This window comes from Lissotriton helveticus, chromosome 8, assembly GCF_964261635.1.
Source record: "Lissotriton helveticus chromosome 8, aLisHel1.1, whole genome shotgun sequence".
Lineage (NCBI taxonomy): Eukaryota > Metazoa > Chordata > Amphibia > Caudata > Salamandridae > Lissotriton > Lissotriton helveticus.
The window spans coordinates 1,007,029,688-1,007,045,704 of record NC_136069.1 but is presented as its reverse complement, the minus strand read 5'-3'; the positions used below and the strand labels follow the sequence as shown (position 1 = coordinate 1,007,045,704).

The 16,017-nt window shown below is 42.3% G+C and overlaps 1 long non-coding RNA gene across 1 annotated transcript in view; it reads left to right on the top strand.

Annotated features, from left to right (window-relative positions):
• LOC144771852 (uncharacterized) overlaps positions 1-10,168 on the top strand; it is an 83,634-nt gene extending 73,466 nt beyond the window's left edge. The window contains exons 2-3 of the long non-coding RNA XR_013599517.1: positions 9,756-9,847; positions 10,096-10,168. This is a non-coding gene — a long non-coding RNA (uncharacterized LOC144771852). The remainder of the gene's footprint in view (positions 1-9,755; positions 9,848-10,095) is intronic.
• The last annotated feature ends 5,849 nt before the right edge of the window (positions 10,169-16,017 follow it).

Genomic DNA, 16,017 nt, shown 5'->3' with positions numbered 1-16,017 from the left:
TGCCTCCTGAAAGATCTAGATGGTTTCTTTGACATTGTTGTTCCTGTAGATTTATGGACTAAATGTAAAATTGCTGTTGATTGGCCTAGTGAAGAATTCTAGAGGGACCCGAAGACAGGGGCTACTTCAGGGGATGTGATGAGGAAGTACGATCAGGTAATGTTTTATCTGAAAGGAAAGGTGCCTGCAAATGAAACTGGCTGGACCCGAATAGACAGAACTACCCAGAATAGAGATGAAACTGTGCATTCTTACTATGAACGACTGTTACAGGTGTTCAAGATATACAGTGGTCTGGACAACATTGAGATGAAGGACATGACCCACTTTATTTATCGATTTGTGCTAGGGTTAAGGCCTGAGATCTCACAGTGGATCAAAGACAATAAAATCTGCTGGCAAGCTAAACCAATTGATGAAGTCCTGAAGTATGCTAAATACTGCAAAGATGAGCTGGCAGATAAACGGAAAGAGTAAAAAGAAAAGGTCATGTGAGCACAGGTAAAATTAGAAGAGCACCAGGAACAGCATCTAAGCAAAATGACTAATAATCAGAGTCAAGGCCCCGTGGGTGGGGGAAAGCCCAGAGTAAAAATGAGCAGAGAGGAGGCAAGGAAGAAATTGCCTTGTCACAGGTGCAGAAAAATAGGTCACTGGAGAGACGAGTGTAAGGCTGTACAGAATGGTAATATGCAAATTAATGATTTAAATCCACAGACGCAGAAAGAAACTCCACGGAAGACCCAGCAGCAGGTAAAATAGAATCAGTTGCCTCGTGCACCTAGGCCAAATTACAGGAGCAAAGCACAACAGAGTGAAGACACTGAAGGTTGGGAAGGAAGGGAGGATAGAAATGCAGCAACTTCACAATTTCTGTTAAATTACACATTTCTCTGTGATGACACCTACTGACGGTGCCTGAGGGGGGAGGACGAGGAGTGCGTTGTTGGCGCCTCCTTGCCGGTGGAGCAGTCAGGGCCATACATTGAAGGAAAGGTTGAAGGAAATGACGTCACCTTTCTGTTGGACACTGGTGCTACCCGTTCTACTGTGAGAACAGCCGACGTTCCAAACCTACCCCTCTCGGGCGAAGCGATCCAAGTAGTGGGCGTTTCTAATCAGCTAATTAGTACCCCACTTACAGAACCTATGGAGATTAAAATTGGGAATTTTAAAGAAATGCATAGATTTGTTGTTTGTGATTCCAGTCCTGTAAATCTACTAGGACGAGATTTGTTGTGTAAAATGAACTGTACCATCTTTTGCACTCCAAATGGTGTTGAAATTCAGATCCCAGATGAAGACGGAATATACAAATTAATGTTAGCAAGATCTGACTCAGAAATTAAAAGACTGACAGTACAGGACTTACCTGAAGAACTTCAAGAGAGAGTGAAACCAGAGGTATGGGATTTTACTGGAAAAGATGTAGGATTAATGGCAAATGTTGACCCCATAGAAATAGCCATAAAAGAAGATGCAGTCTACTCAAATACTAAACAGTATAAAATGAGTGCAGAAGTGAAAGCAGGAGTTGCTATTGAAATCAAACGGTTGCTAGAAGCAGGCATTTTACAAGAAGTATTGAGCAGTCCTTGTAATTCACCAATAATTGGCATTAAGAAACCTAGTGGTAAGTACAGGGTCGTACAGGACCTGCGCAAAGTAAATAAAATTGTGGTTCTTGCTGTCCTGTAGTGCCAAACCCTGCAGTGATTCTATACCAAATACCGTGGAATGCTGGATGGTTTACTGTCATTGACTTATGTCATGCATTCTTTTCAATTCCATTACATCCAGACAGCAAATTTCTTTTCTCATTTGAATTCGACAGCCACGTATATGTCTGGAATCGTGTTCCTCAAGGGTACACAGAAAGCCCTTCGATTTTTAATCAAATTTTGAAAAAGTGCCTTGAAACACTAGTATTGCCCGGAAAATCAGTCCTGGTGCAATATATAGACGACCTCTTGGTGGCATCTAAGAGCAGAAAAGACTGTGTGACTGACACCATTGCCTTACTGAACCATTTAGGTGAAGGCGGGCATAAAGTATCACCAGACAAACTGCAGTTCTGTACCTTATCAGTAAAATATCTGGGGCACCAGATAGAGAGAGGTATCAGGAAAGTTACCACAGAAAGAATTAGAATAATTTGAAACATGGAATTGCCAAACACCCAGAAGGATATCAGAATGTTTCTAGGAGTTGTAGGATACTGTAGGCAGTGGATTGTGGCATTTGCAGTCCTAGCAAGGCAATTGATAAAAATGACAAAGAAAGGAGCCAAAGATCATGTGGAATGGGATGACGAAAGCATGACTGCCTTTGTACAATTGCGAGAATGTCTGTGTACAGCTCCTGCATTGGGAATGCCCGACTATTCAAAAGATTTTGCACTTTTCTGTGACACATGAGATAATTGCGCACTTTCAGTCCTGACCCAAATTCATGGTTTGACTCGACGTCCAGTGGCATATTTTTCTTCCACGTTGGACCCAGTAGCAGCTGGATTACCTTGATGCTTGAAAGCTGTAGCTGAAACATGCACGCGTCTTGAACAGAGTGAGTCCATTGTGATGGGACATCCGGTAACTGTGTATGTTCCACATTATGTTGTGATTTTGCTGACAAGAACAAAGACTCAGTATCTCACACCTAGTCGGCTGACTAAGTATGAGAGAATCCTTGTAGGTGCAGGAAACGTGACCATTGCTAGATGTAATATTCTGAATCCAGCTACCTTACTGCCTAACTCATTTGCAGCAGAAGTGAGGGAGGAAACTGAACATGATTGCATTGATTTGACCGAGTTTAGTACAAAACCACGAACAGATATAAAAGAAAATCCTTTATTTTATAAAGATTGTGAGCTGTTTGTAGACGGCTCCTGCATGAGACATGAGGAAGATGGCCTAAGTGCTGCCTACTCAGTGCGTACTCTAGGAGGTCCAGTGGAAGCATCCTACTTACATGGAGTCAAGTCTGCACAAGTAGCTGAATTGATTGCATTGACAAAAGCTTGCAAATTTGGGAAGAACTTGAAGATAACCATATATACTGATAGCCAATATGGTTATGGAGTTGTGCATGACTTTGGCCAGTTGTGGATGCAAAGGGAGTTCCTGACTTCTTCAGGCACCCCTATCAGAAATGGAAATTATGTGCAGAATTTACTGGAAGCAATCCAGTTATCAAAAGAATTGGCTGTGGTCAAGTGTGCTGCTCACAAATCCGGCGATGACAAAGTGACAGCAGGTAATCGATATGCTGACCAGTTAGCCCAACATTGCGCACGATACCGAATAGTGATCAATATAAAGGTTGGGGGAAACGGAAACAGCTGCCAACTTTTGATGCTAGAGGGAGTGAGTACATAGGAGGAAGTGAGAGACTTACAGGACACAGCAGAGCCACAGGAAAAACAAAGGTGGAAAAACTTTGGTTGCCAGAGGAGGGTGGAAGATGGTGTCATTGTTTACTTGGATGATATACCTGTATTGCCAGACTGTCTGCTTGCTCCTATGGCTAGGTTGATACATGGAGACACACATTTAGGCAGAGACGCCATGATTCGTATGTTTTGCCAGACCTGGTTCAATTCGAAATTCAGAAACGTAGCAGAAGCACTCTGCCAGAGGTGCCTGGTTTGTCAGCAATGTAACCCCGGAAAGAAAACTGTGGTATTACCAGGAACTATTGGAAAGGCAGAAGGCCCCTTTATTAGACTACAACTAGACTTTATTCAGTTACCCCCTTGTTGAGGAATGAAGTACCTACTTGTCATTGTCTGCCTATTTTCAAAATGGGTGGAAGCTTACCCTGCACGTAGAAATGCCAGCATCACAGTAGCTAAACTATTACTTAGAGAACTCATACCTAGGTACGGTTTTCCAGTCACAATTGAATCAGACAGGAAGTCATTTCCAAAATGAAATAATAAAACAGATTTGTGAAGCATTCAAAATCACGCAAAAACTGCACTGTGCATATCGCCCAGAGGCTTCTGGAGTGGTGGAACAACTGAATGGCACAATTAATGCAAGATTGGGAAAAATGTGTGAATACACTCAATTTGGAATGACCTGATGCTTTGCCACTTGTGTTGATGGCACTCAGAAGTATTCCAGACCGGAACACGGGCTTGAGCCCCCATGAGATACTAATGGGAAGAGCTATGCGGCAAGCATGGGTGCCAGGATACAAACTTATAAGCATATCTGATGATTTGATACTAGAATACTGTAAAGAACTGGCTGACCAAGTGCGTTCTATCTCTCACCAGGGTGGGGAAGACACCGTCGCCAGGCCGACAATTCCAGCACATGACCTGAATCCAGGTGACTGGGTCGTAATCAAGAAACACACTCTGAAAAGTTGCCTCGCACCGAGGTGGGGAAAGCTACGACAGGTGATTCTAGTAACCACCACAGCTGTAAAGTGTGCAGGAGTACCTCGCTGGATCCATGCCAGCCATACGAAGAAAGTGACAGAACCTGAAGAAACTGAGGCTGAAGGTTGTGCAGCTGAGGGGTCCCAAGATATCGGTCCTGAAGTAGCTGAAGAGGAACAACCGAGCTCCAGTCAGGATGATTGGGTCCCAATAATCGACCTGACTGTTGACCCTATAAGAACTAGAAGACAAACCTATTTAGATAGACAGTGGGATAGTGAGGACGAGACAGGTATAGAAGAAGGTACTCAGATCATTGAAATCCAAGTCAAATCTGATTCTGAGGAGGACCAGATAGGGAAAGAACAGGTAATTGACACTCCACCAAGAACAACTGAGCCAGAAGAGGGACAGATAGAAATTAGGGCGGAAGTTCAAGCGGAAGAAAATCAAGAGTTCGAAGAGCTTGAACAGGACCAGATAGAAATAGACAATTGTGTTCAGGAAGAAGAAAACGATACAAACAAAAGTCAAATCCAGCAGACACCTGAACAAGGCCAGTTTAGGGACCAGGCAGGAGAAACTGATGAAAGACCTGGACCTAGTCAGTTAGGGAGAAATACTGAAGATGAACTTGAACCAAATGTGCCACAACTGAACGAAAACAAAAGAGTGTTTGAAGAAGGCCAAGACACAGTGCCAGTTAAAAGACTCAGAAAAGGTGACTCAGTACCTACATTTGTGAAAAGACTGAGACTGCGACTAAAGACAATAAACAAAGAGTCTGAACAGGTAAATGAGGTCTCGAGTCAAACTGACCCAGCTGTGACGAAGCCAAAGAGAAGAAGTGCTCGTATAAAGAAACTGAATAACAAGTACCCGAGCCATGAGTGGACTCACTTTGTACTGGAAGAATTTGAGAATTTGGAAATAAGTGACGAAAGTGATGAGGAATTGATTGCTGACCAATCCGTAGAAGAGGCGAAACCAACCTGAAAAGTTGCTCAAGTAAGCAAATTGTGCAGAGTTACAAAGAGGGGTTAAAGCTTCTTTTGAGCCAAAATGTCTGATTCTTCTGTGAATGGGAGACCGAGACGAAGTTGTTTAAAAACATGCTGCCAAGTATGTTTATGTAGTGTAGCAATAGTACTGATACTTTGGATAGGACTAAAATAGCTATTCCTTCTATGATGAGTAAAGACCCGAGTCTATACCCAAATAATCACTTACCAGAGGATACTGTAGAATCACACACTAGAAATACACCACAAAGAGTAGATGCACCAGAGAAGCCACTTAGCCTTAAGCAAACAAAATTAGATTTAGAAGCACCAGATGAGGAAGAATTACATTACAATAAGATCAAGAACAAAACTCATTTAAATGTTTTCGCAAACCTGTTACTACATTATGTAGAAGCTATGGAAATAGACGACTGTTATGTCTGCATGAAGCTACCCACTTCAGTAGCTGAAGGTGTGACATATCACCACTTGCCCTTAACCTATGGAATCTCCTGTAGTATACTAACTAGTTTATTTTATAGAAGAAGACCTTTACAGTATTATTACTCAAACCTTGATGTGACATTTTCTGAACTTCCTGTGCGAAGAAACCGAAACCCTGTACATACAACTAGGGATGTAGCAAAATACATGAGTGATTATTTTCTAACTTGACCCGTTCAGTACATCAAAAAGAGAAAATGTTTTTAAATATGGTAGAGAAAAGAAGAGAAAGTTTCCAAAAGAAAGCAAAAGATAAAAATCAGAAAATTCCTAAATGGCCCGAAAGCATAGAAAGCACCTCAAATGGTGGGGCTAATGCTGCCATGTTGCTGGATTTCGAAAAGAAGGAGAAACTTTGTCTTAAAAGAGAGAAAACGAGTTATTATAACAATATCTTCATTGGTTCCAGTGAATGCGAACATAATTACAAGGTAATTGGGGGTTGGGGTTTCAAAGATGGGTCAGAGCCTGTGTTTCCTGGAATTTATTTTACATGTGGGAACAAGGCTTATTTCAAATTGCCCGACCACTGGTACGGAAGCTGTTATTTTGGTATTGTCTTCTCAAAGATATACCATGTGGGGAAAATCACTGGAAGCACTGAAAAGCCTAATGAATTAGTACGTACTAAAAGAGAAAGTGTTGGTGAAATAGTAGGTAATATATTTAGTGCAATGATACCGACAGTGGGAGTGGCTCTGAACACACACAGAATTTGCAAATTGTCAACAGTAGTAGATCGATTATCAACTGACACTGCTGGAGGTTTCCTGATGGTCAATACCGAAATGGTTGCGATCAGATGAATGGTTTTACAAAACAGACTTGCTCTTGATAAGTTATTGGCAAAAGAGGGCGGAGTCTGCAGAATGCTGAAAGCGCAACATTGTTGCACTTACATACCTAACAAAAGTGTGGAAATTAAGGGGTATGTGAGGAACATTACTAATTTGGAAAAAGAGCTTAAACCACTGGAGTTTGACAGTGCCTCGAAGAGACTTACTGATGGTCTCTGCTGTAGGTCATTGGTTTGCTAACCTAGGTAAAAGTCTTTTGAGTAAAGTACTGATGCCAATTGAGGGAATAGGGTTAGTAATTTTTATAATAGTAATTTGCTGTAAATGTCTAAAACACCAAAAGAAGTATACTGTGAACAAGAGTGGTGTGAAACGAAATGTTGATGAGCTTGAATTAGAAGAACTAAATAATCAGATTTACAAAAGGGTGAACAATTCTCACCCTAATAAAGAAACTGAGAAAACGCTGAACAGAATGTTTGAAGAGATTGAACTGGGTAAAATGTGAAAAAGTTGGCATCTGGTTCTAATAATTTGTGATGATATAAAATATCATCAAAGAGGGGATTGATGGAGCAAGGATTCACACGTACAGCGACTTGCTTGAACTCATGAACCTCGAATAACCCTAATAATATTAACCAACTTGTTTGTCTTACTAATTTGCCCTTATTCTGACATTTTGGGTGTCCCAGACACGCTTGCCTATGTGTTTATTAATCCTAATATGCTTGCTATTAAAATGGCTGCTGCTACGTGGGAATTTCTTCTGCGCATGCGTCGGTCATACCCATTTGATGTGACGTACTCGCAGTTCTGGTGGGAATCCTTTTGCACTTGCACAGTAGATATAAAATGGCTGCTCTGTGTTCTCACATGCCCGAAGCTTGCATTGCTGCTTTCACTATGCTGTTTGTCTTGCATTAATACTAATGCTATAGTTATTATGAAATAAAGGGAGTAATGTAGGGATTCATGGTATACAGTGAATTCATTTATTCTGTGTTCTAAAGCTGTTTCTATTTACTTTTCATGTATCGTAAACCTTGGGTATAAGGGACGGGGATACTCCATCTTGAAAACCCTTTCTGCGCATGACAGTCTTATGCCAGAGGATGAACTCTGTGACATTGAATACGTGCCAACACAGAAGTCCCAGCCAAGATGCGCCTGGGAAAGAGGCACCTTCACCTAGTAGAAGATGCTGTTTGTACTAAATGTATTACATTGTAATAATTGTCAAATTAACCATTGTTATATGTATGGAACATGTCATGGGAACCCGAAATTCAATGGGCGGGTATGAAAGATTCAAATGAGGGGCTTGAGAAAGTCAAATCCTAGGAGGTGTGACGACCTGTCCTTTCTTTTGTCCAATCGAAATTGGGGATCCCTACACTTGCAACATTTGGGGGGTGGTACACTGACCCGAAAACAGTATAACTAGCCTAGTTTAGCTAAAGAATTCGTCCGACTTGTCCGAATAGCTGACCTGTCACTGACCCTACGCACTCAATAGCTGATCCAGAAACAAAGGTGCTGCGGAGCACTCTGTCCGAAAAACTCACAGACCCAATCGGGGTTTTGAGAACCTTAAGTGCTGGCGAAGCACTTTGCTGGGGAATTCGATAACCCAGTCTGGGTTCTGACTGATAGCTGCAGAGAAGATGTAGCGCAGGCGTTGCAACTGAACTGCGGGTGCTGGTCTTACCTTGGTGGTCCTGTCCTGATCCTAATCTGGTTTTCCTGTCCTGGGTTTCCATTCTGCACCTGCTGGCCTACTGGCGACTGCATTCCTTGGGGTTCCTACTGTCCTTAACTGACCCATGGCCAGGGTTGGTCTCCGCACTGTTCTAGGTAAATATAAATCTGTGAGGGAAATACATTTACGTCCTTTCTTGCTTTCTGAAACTGCTAAAAGTCTTATTTGCACTTTGTTTCTTTTCTTACCTTCCTGTGACCAATAATAAAGTTTTACTATTTAGCTGTTCATTAGCATGTTCCTTTTTTCCCATCCAATAAGTCAATTGTGAAATACTGTTCATGAACTATAGATGTTCCCTTTCTTTACCCTCCTTTTTGCCGAATCAAAGTGATTGCTCTGAATCATTAGCGTGTTCCATTTTTACCTTCCCTATAGCTACATGGCATCTCCAATTTCCTTTAGTTCCAATTAAAGTTCTTTTGCCTTACCCACCTTCAAGGGGTATTCAAACTGTGACATTCTAGCATGTTCCTTATTTTTCCCGTCCTTTAGACACACCATACCAAGTCTAATTTCTGAAAATTCTTACTAGTGTGTTCCCTGTTCTTACCTTCACTTTACCGTTCTAAATGGTTGGCCTAATCTATTTCCTGCATGGCTACACAACTTTTATGATTTTGGTATTGATAGTTTACTCACTGTGAATGTTATGCTTTCTGGTGATAATGAGAACTAGATAAAGGTTTTCAAAACTTCCTGAGTCTGTGGTTATTATAAAAGGTGCAAATATAATAAATGTTATTGCTTTTTCGTGACTGCTTATCTTTTACAGCTAGCTCCCTGTTCCATTGTGATCATAGGTACCTGTGACAAGGATTGGTAAGTCAGGTACATTGGAAATAAATAGGAATGAACTGGGTTACTGGTAGTAGCGTGCAGGTTATCCGATTAATAAATATGGTAAATTGAATTTATGGGCCCAAGTGTGCATATGGTGAAAAATGATAGTCGGGTGACCGGCGCGCTCTAACAGGCCTCAAAGTCACACTAGCGACATAGGTGTTGTGGCTATAACAATTAAATCTGAGGCCACAAACAACTCCCCGTTTGTGGGCTAGTAATCATGACTTGATCCGAAAATAGTTATTCTGGTGTGGATTGGGGAAGTTGTGGCCGATTTTAAACTGCTGCAATAACTGATATTGATATGTATCACAACTGATTGCTCTACTCAGAGAGGAGCCCAAGTGTGATCTATATTACTATATTATTTGATTTTAAGTTGTATACACTACGGTTGTGGTTGGAGACAGGGGAGTATTACATACTGTTGCTCTCTTTCTTGCTTTCAGGATGGTGGGTCATCATTTTGGCCCACACTATTGCTATTTACATACTGGGGCGACTGTTACCCGTGTGATTTTACCTCCGGACTTCCACAGAGGTAAGGGCATCTCTCGTCTTCATTTGTCATTAGGAGGGACCTTTAAGCATTTAAGTGGGGGTTAATTTTAAGAGACATTATATCGCACTGCACTCTGATCATTAATATTGGTGAGGTGTAAGTAATGACCGTATTGACTTGCTGACAATTGATTTATATACGATCTATACTAGTTTTTTCTAAGTGATTAGCGGGGAACAGATAAATACATATGTCTTTCCCTTTCTGTCTCCTCCTTCCTGTATTAGGATAACAGGCCACCACTTTGGCACAGTCACTCATAAGAATATGTTGAGGTGATCTGAGCAAATCCTCCAAATCTAAACGGAGGTAAGTGTATGTTATAGACAGATTATACTGTTGATGCTATTTTTCCCTTTTAATGTCATTTGTTGCCTCATGGTTGATTGTTATTATTTTCACAGGAGGGGAAATGGATACCTTATACTTATCGATTATTTGCATATATGCCGGGATTCGCTGTATGATCTGACCCATGTGTTAATACTGAGGTGAGACATGGGTGTATTTCCCTTTGTGTCATGTTATAGGTACTCTTTGGTGGGGCCTAGTGGCTGGGAATGCCACATGTGCTATGCGCATTTTGTGGACTGATACACATTCTAATAACCTCGGTGTCTTAGATACACCTGGTCGAGTAATACGTGTATATACTATATAGCAGTAGGCCCCCCTTTTTTTCTCGTTTTTCTCTTTTTCTTTTTTCCCTCTTCTTCTTTTTCTTTTTTTTCTTCTTCTTTTTGGTTAATTCCTTCATTATCTTTAGTCTTGTCTATTCCTTGTCTATTTTTTACTTTTCCAAACCTCTTAATTTTTTCTAACCTCTCAGTCTTTAAGGTGCAGGACAAAATATGTAAGGACATTTATCACCGTAATATTGTTTTTATGTGAATGTATATGTATGTATTTTGGTCTTATGGTTATCTTTATATTACATTCTTAGTCTTGTTTGAAAAGATATTGTAATTTTTGTTTGGTTTTATAATAGTTTATATGTATTATGCTTTATAATTGTTTATATATGTTTTTCAAGTTTCGCTTTGTGGTTTTTTTGCTGAGATGTATGACCTTATATATGTGATATGTTTATCTGTGTAAGCATGTATGTCACGTCCATGTATTTAGTGTTTTTATTTCTGTGTTCATTCCATCCCTGACGAAATTCGAAAGAACGAAATACGTTGGCTGTGGTGCAAATGTTAAGAAATTAACTTATGGAATAAAGGATATTTTTGGATACACTCAAAGCTTCCCTTGACCTCATCCCTGCTGCACCGTCGCCTGCCCTTACATCTAAAATAAAGCGGTGCACATTCTTGTGCCTCAACTTTCAACAGTGAACAAACAATCTTGGGATCCGGAGGGGAACAGTGTTTTGCCGTGCAATAGCCACAATCAAAAAACATGGAAAATACCTCCTGAAGCCATCACTATAAGTCTGTCATCGTTTTATCTTGTATCAGAGTCACTAATACCTAAATAGTTTAGTCAGCTTGTGCGATAAATAATGAAACGCATTTCCATAATAGAGCTTTATAGTCTACCCTGACGTTTAAATAATAGAATAACTTTTTCTTGCAAACCATTCATATAACATGACCTTTATTTGGTTTTTCAACATTTAGAAATGCTCGAAAACTATTCTCGCATACAGTGCAGTAATAAATGGATGGATTTAGGATTCAAGCCTAAAGCTCAAAGATGTAAGAGTCTGCAGCTGTGTTTAATGATTTGAGTGTAGCCAAGATCCCCCCAGGCCTAAGAAACAAGCTATGGAAATCTGGCTGGATATTGCAGAAAATGTTTGACTGAAAATATTGCTATGGATTTCAGTCTCTTTATTAGAACATTAAGGTTGTATTGAGTCAAAACTAGTGGAAATTCTGCAGAGTGCAGCGAAAATAAAATGCACTACTAAGTCGATTATTGCAGAGACGTTGACACCAATGGGTTTTTCTAGTTGATAAAGGATGGCATAAAAAGGATGCTTGTTCATTATATAGTCACTGAAAAAGCAGAGGTTAATGTGGAGTTATACTTAAGTATGGTAGTAATATTTGACTCATGCTAAAAAAATCCTTAGATGATGACTACAAAACAAAGGATAAAGTGGAGTTCTAGTAATAAAAAACTACCTTCTAAAACCCCAAAGCAACCACTGACTTTCACCAGTTATACATAATGAAAATGAAATGAAAAAAAGAACTTCTAGAGCGCACTGCGGCCAAGCGGCTTCCTGGCGCTGAGGAACACAACCGTATCTGCCAGGGGTCCAAGGGATTTAGCCAGGGAAAGCCTGAAGAAAAAGGAAAGTTTTGAGAGCTTTACGAAAGTGTGAAAAGATAGGAATGGAACGAATAGAGAGAGGGAGGGTATTCCAGATCTGGGGAGCCCGCACCGAGAAGCGGGTGCCTCCGGTGCGGGATTTGCGGAAGCGGGGAACGTGAAGAAGAGAGAGAGAAGACGAACGAAGAGAACGGCAAGGGACGTGAGAAGAGATTAGAGAATTGATAAAGAGAGGAGCAGAGCGGGCATGCGCCCGAAAAGCCAAACAGGCAAGTTTAAATTGGGATCTAAAATGAACGGGGAGCCAGTGAAGGGATTTAAGGACAGGGGTGATGTGGGAAAACTTAGGGAGACGAAGGACAAGACGGGCCGCCTGGTTCTGGATGGCCTGGAGCCGGCGAGTTTCGTAGGCCGGAATGCCTACGTACAGGCCATTTCCATAATCCAGGCGGGATGTAATAAGGGCAGAAATTATGGCTTTGAGGGCATCAACAGAAAAAAAACGGGAAATTTTTCGAATGAGGCGGAGGGAAAGAAAACAAGAGGAGACGACAGAACTGATGTGCGCATGCATGGAGAGATCATTACTGATCTTGATGCCCAAGGTCCGGACAGAAGAAACTGGGGAGGGGGGAGGACCAAAGGAAAGGGGCCAGTGAACAGAGGACCAGGGGTTAGAGGGACCACCGGTGAGAACAAGCTCTGTCTTGTCAGGATTGAGCTTCAAATGATTGAAGCTCATCCATTGGGAGATAAAGACAAGAGTAGAGCTGAGCTTGGGGAGAGAGTGAGTAGGAGAAGATAGGTCAAAGACGAGCTGGAGGTCATCTGCGTAGTTATACACCGAGACCCCCAGCTCAAGAAGAGAGGAAATGAGGGGGCGGATATAGAGATTGAAGAGAAGAGGGGAAAGAGAAGAGCCTTGGGGTACCCCACAAGTGACCGGGAGGGGGGGTGCAGAGAAATCAGAGAGGTGAACTGCCTGTGATCTGCCCTGAAGAAAGGACGCGATCCAAGAGAGGGCGGTGCCCTGGATGCCCGCTGCGCTGACACGGTCGAGATATAACTGACATAACTATAAGTTGCACTGCTGTAGAGTTGACACATCATTAGAAAAGTAATAAGTGCAGTCAGAAGCAGTGCTTCATAGCGGTGCTTGTTACACCAAAGTAATGCTGAAGTTATTAGCAATACAAAAAATGTTCTTCCTATGGAAACCCTGATTCACTTAACTGTGTAAAGTACACAACACACCGCAGGAAAGTAACGCTGGGTAACTAGAATGCTGTAAGAGTGAAGTTGCTAGAGAGCTTTCTGTTCTGGATTCTGAGTTAGGCCCCTTGAGGCACACTCTCACTGTCTGCCCGGTCAGTGCAATGTAATGGATGCCAGCTGCAGGCATGGGAGAAAGAGCAGATGATGGACGGAATGCTGAACCTATCAAACATTCACCCTCCTCATGGATCTGCATTAAATCCATATTTTTTTTGCATACCATGCCATTCCAGTTTAGACCAAGCCATATGCAAATGAGTCTTGACCTTGCTCCCCATGGGAACAGTCCAGCCCAAACTGCCTGGCCAGGTCCTCTGTGGACCGGAAACAAGGATCCTTGGACCGGTTTCAGAGTATCACCCCTCATCAGCCAGGCTAGCATGCATCTGGTGGTGTAGCGACCATGGGACCCAAGTGTGGGCATACCCTTCCTACTTACGGAGATAAATGCAAAAAGAACAGACGACGGACAGAATGCTGAAATGGGGCATCATTGGAGGTGTAGTCAGAATCACAATGATTATTCACAGTTGGCAGAAGCTTTTATAAGGATATTAGGAGGGAGGGATGGGGAAAACTGGAAAGGAATAATTCATTTATTGACTTTTGTGTGGTCTTAATAGTAGACACACAGTAAACTATTTAGTAGGTTGACTATAAACTGTCAGCCAACCACTAGGTCATGTGTCACCTTCCAAAATGAGACAGGTCAAATGCAGTGCTTGCTTTGTTAAAAAAATAAAAAAGTGAAGTAGCCCAAAGTTTTTCTCATGAAGTAGTAGTCACCTTACCCCACTGACTGTGTCCTATTCCCCCATTGCCTACCTGGTGCCATATTATACAAGTGCCCTAGGGGCACAACAGGTATTTGTGCCCTCTTTGTGCACCCTCAGGCACTGTGGTATACAAGCGTCTGCAGCCCCTTCCATGATACCATTAACACTGGGAGCCTTAAACCGCCAGCTCTATTTTCTGAGGGCGGTCCCTCATTTGCATAGGGGCCTGCCCCATGCAAATAAAGGAATCCTTTTGTCTCTGTGCCCATGCCATATGATAGATGCAGGCGCAGAGGCAAAATCCTCTCAGGAGGCACACTGAATGTGTGCCATCTAAAAGGTGGTGCACTGTCAGTACACTACTTGACTGCAGTCTTCGGGCCGGGAAAGGGGGTCCCATGGACACCCCAGTCATCCCTTTGCAGGCCAGTGCAGTCACTCACTGCACTCACTTGTAAAGGGATCTCTAATACCCCTTCAAGTGCAGGTGGATTGCCTCCTGTACTGTGAAAACACAGAGCGGCTTCAAAGCAACCTCTATGTTTTTCATCTGAATGCGCTGCCCCAGTGCAGCTCGAGTTCCCATCTACCCTGGGGGCAGCTCATTCACCATAATGGAGTGCATCTTCCTAGATTGCGCTGGGCGCACCTTTTTGAAAGGTGCACCAAGCATAATCCAGGAAAATGCGCCGCACCCATAATATGGCCCCAGGACATTCACTAAAGTCAGATTGAAGTGAGCAAAATCAGCAAGTCACGCTTTTCCACAGGTGGTTTGAGATGGTGTTATACGAGAATTTTGTTGTTGAAAATTAATCAAATACTACATTTTAAACCCCAGAATTCTATTAATTATACGTAGGCACCGAAAAAGCACTCTCAAAAGCACTCTTAAAATAAACCAGGAATTTCATGGTCAAGTTTGGGGGGAAGGTATGCTCTGGGGTATATGAAGAGGTGTTTTGTCATTTAGTTCCACTAGTTTTAATAAAAGATTAAACATACATTATGAACTGTGCATGTGGCATCTGTCTGCAGAGCTGCAGTACCCAATAAACTCTGCAAAGTAATACCATGATACCTCAAATATCGCCTGTAGCACCAAGGTACCCTCTAACCTGCATTCATCACTGTGGTGTTGTAAATGTAAATGTAAATGTATGAAACTTATATAGCGCAGGACTTACCCTGGGGCATCTCCGCGCTTGCTTAGGGAACCCGTCCTGGTATTCCCCTGTGAGAAACCCCGGCAGGGTATCCACAAGGTGAAAGCCAGGCATCCCGCCGCAAGGGGCCGATGTGGAGATTAAGCAAGCTATTGCCCAGAGTCGCAGAGTGTGACCCCGTGAGTCGAGTAGGCACCGGAGCGAGAATTGTCGAGACCGTGGAATTTATGAGCCCGAGATCTGCCGAGGCGGGGAATCGAACCCTGGTCCACGGTCGATCTCAGATTCCGGGTCTGCCGCCTCTAACCACTGAGCCACACTTCTCCACCCACTATCTACAGTTGCATGATCTGACTTACATGATCTGACTCCCGAGTTGCAGCACACTGGTGCTCCTTGAATGCCACTTGCAGAGCTGCTATAACTTATGAACTCTGCCTTTATTTCTGCCGTATCCATGTAGACAGTACTTAATGTGAGCCAGTGGTTTCCGGTGCTCAGCACGGGCACTTAATTTTTCAACACCACCAGTTATTACAGTCTGCCACGTGGTGGCACTGTTGATCTATTTAAATATGAACACAATAACAGTTGTTTAATAATTCAATGCACATTAAAAATGACCAATACCTGCCACCCAAGCAAT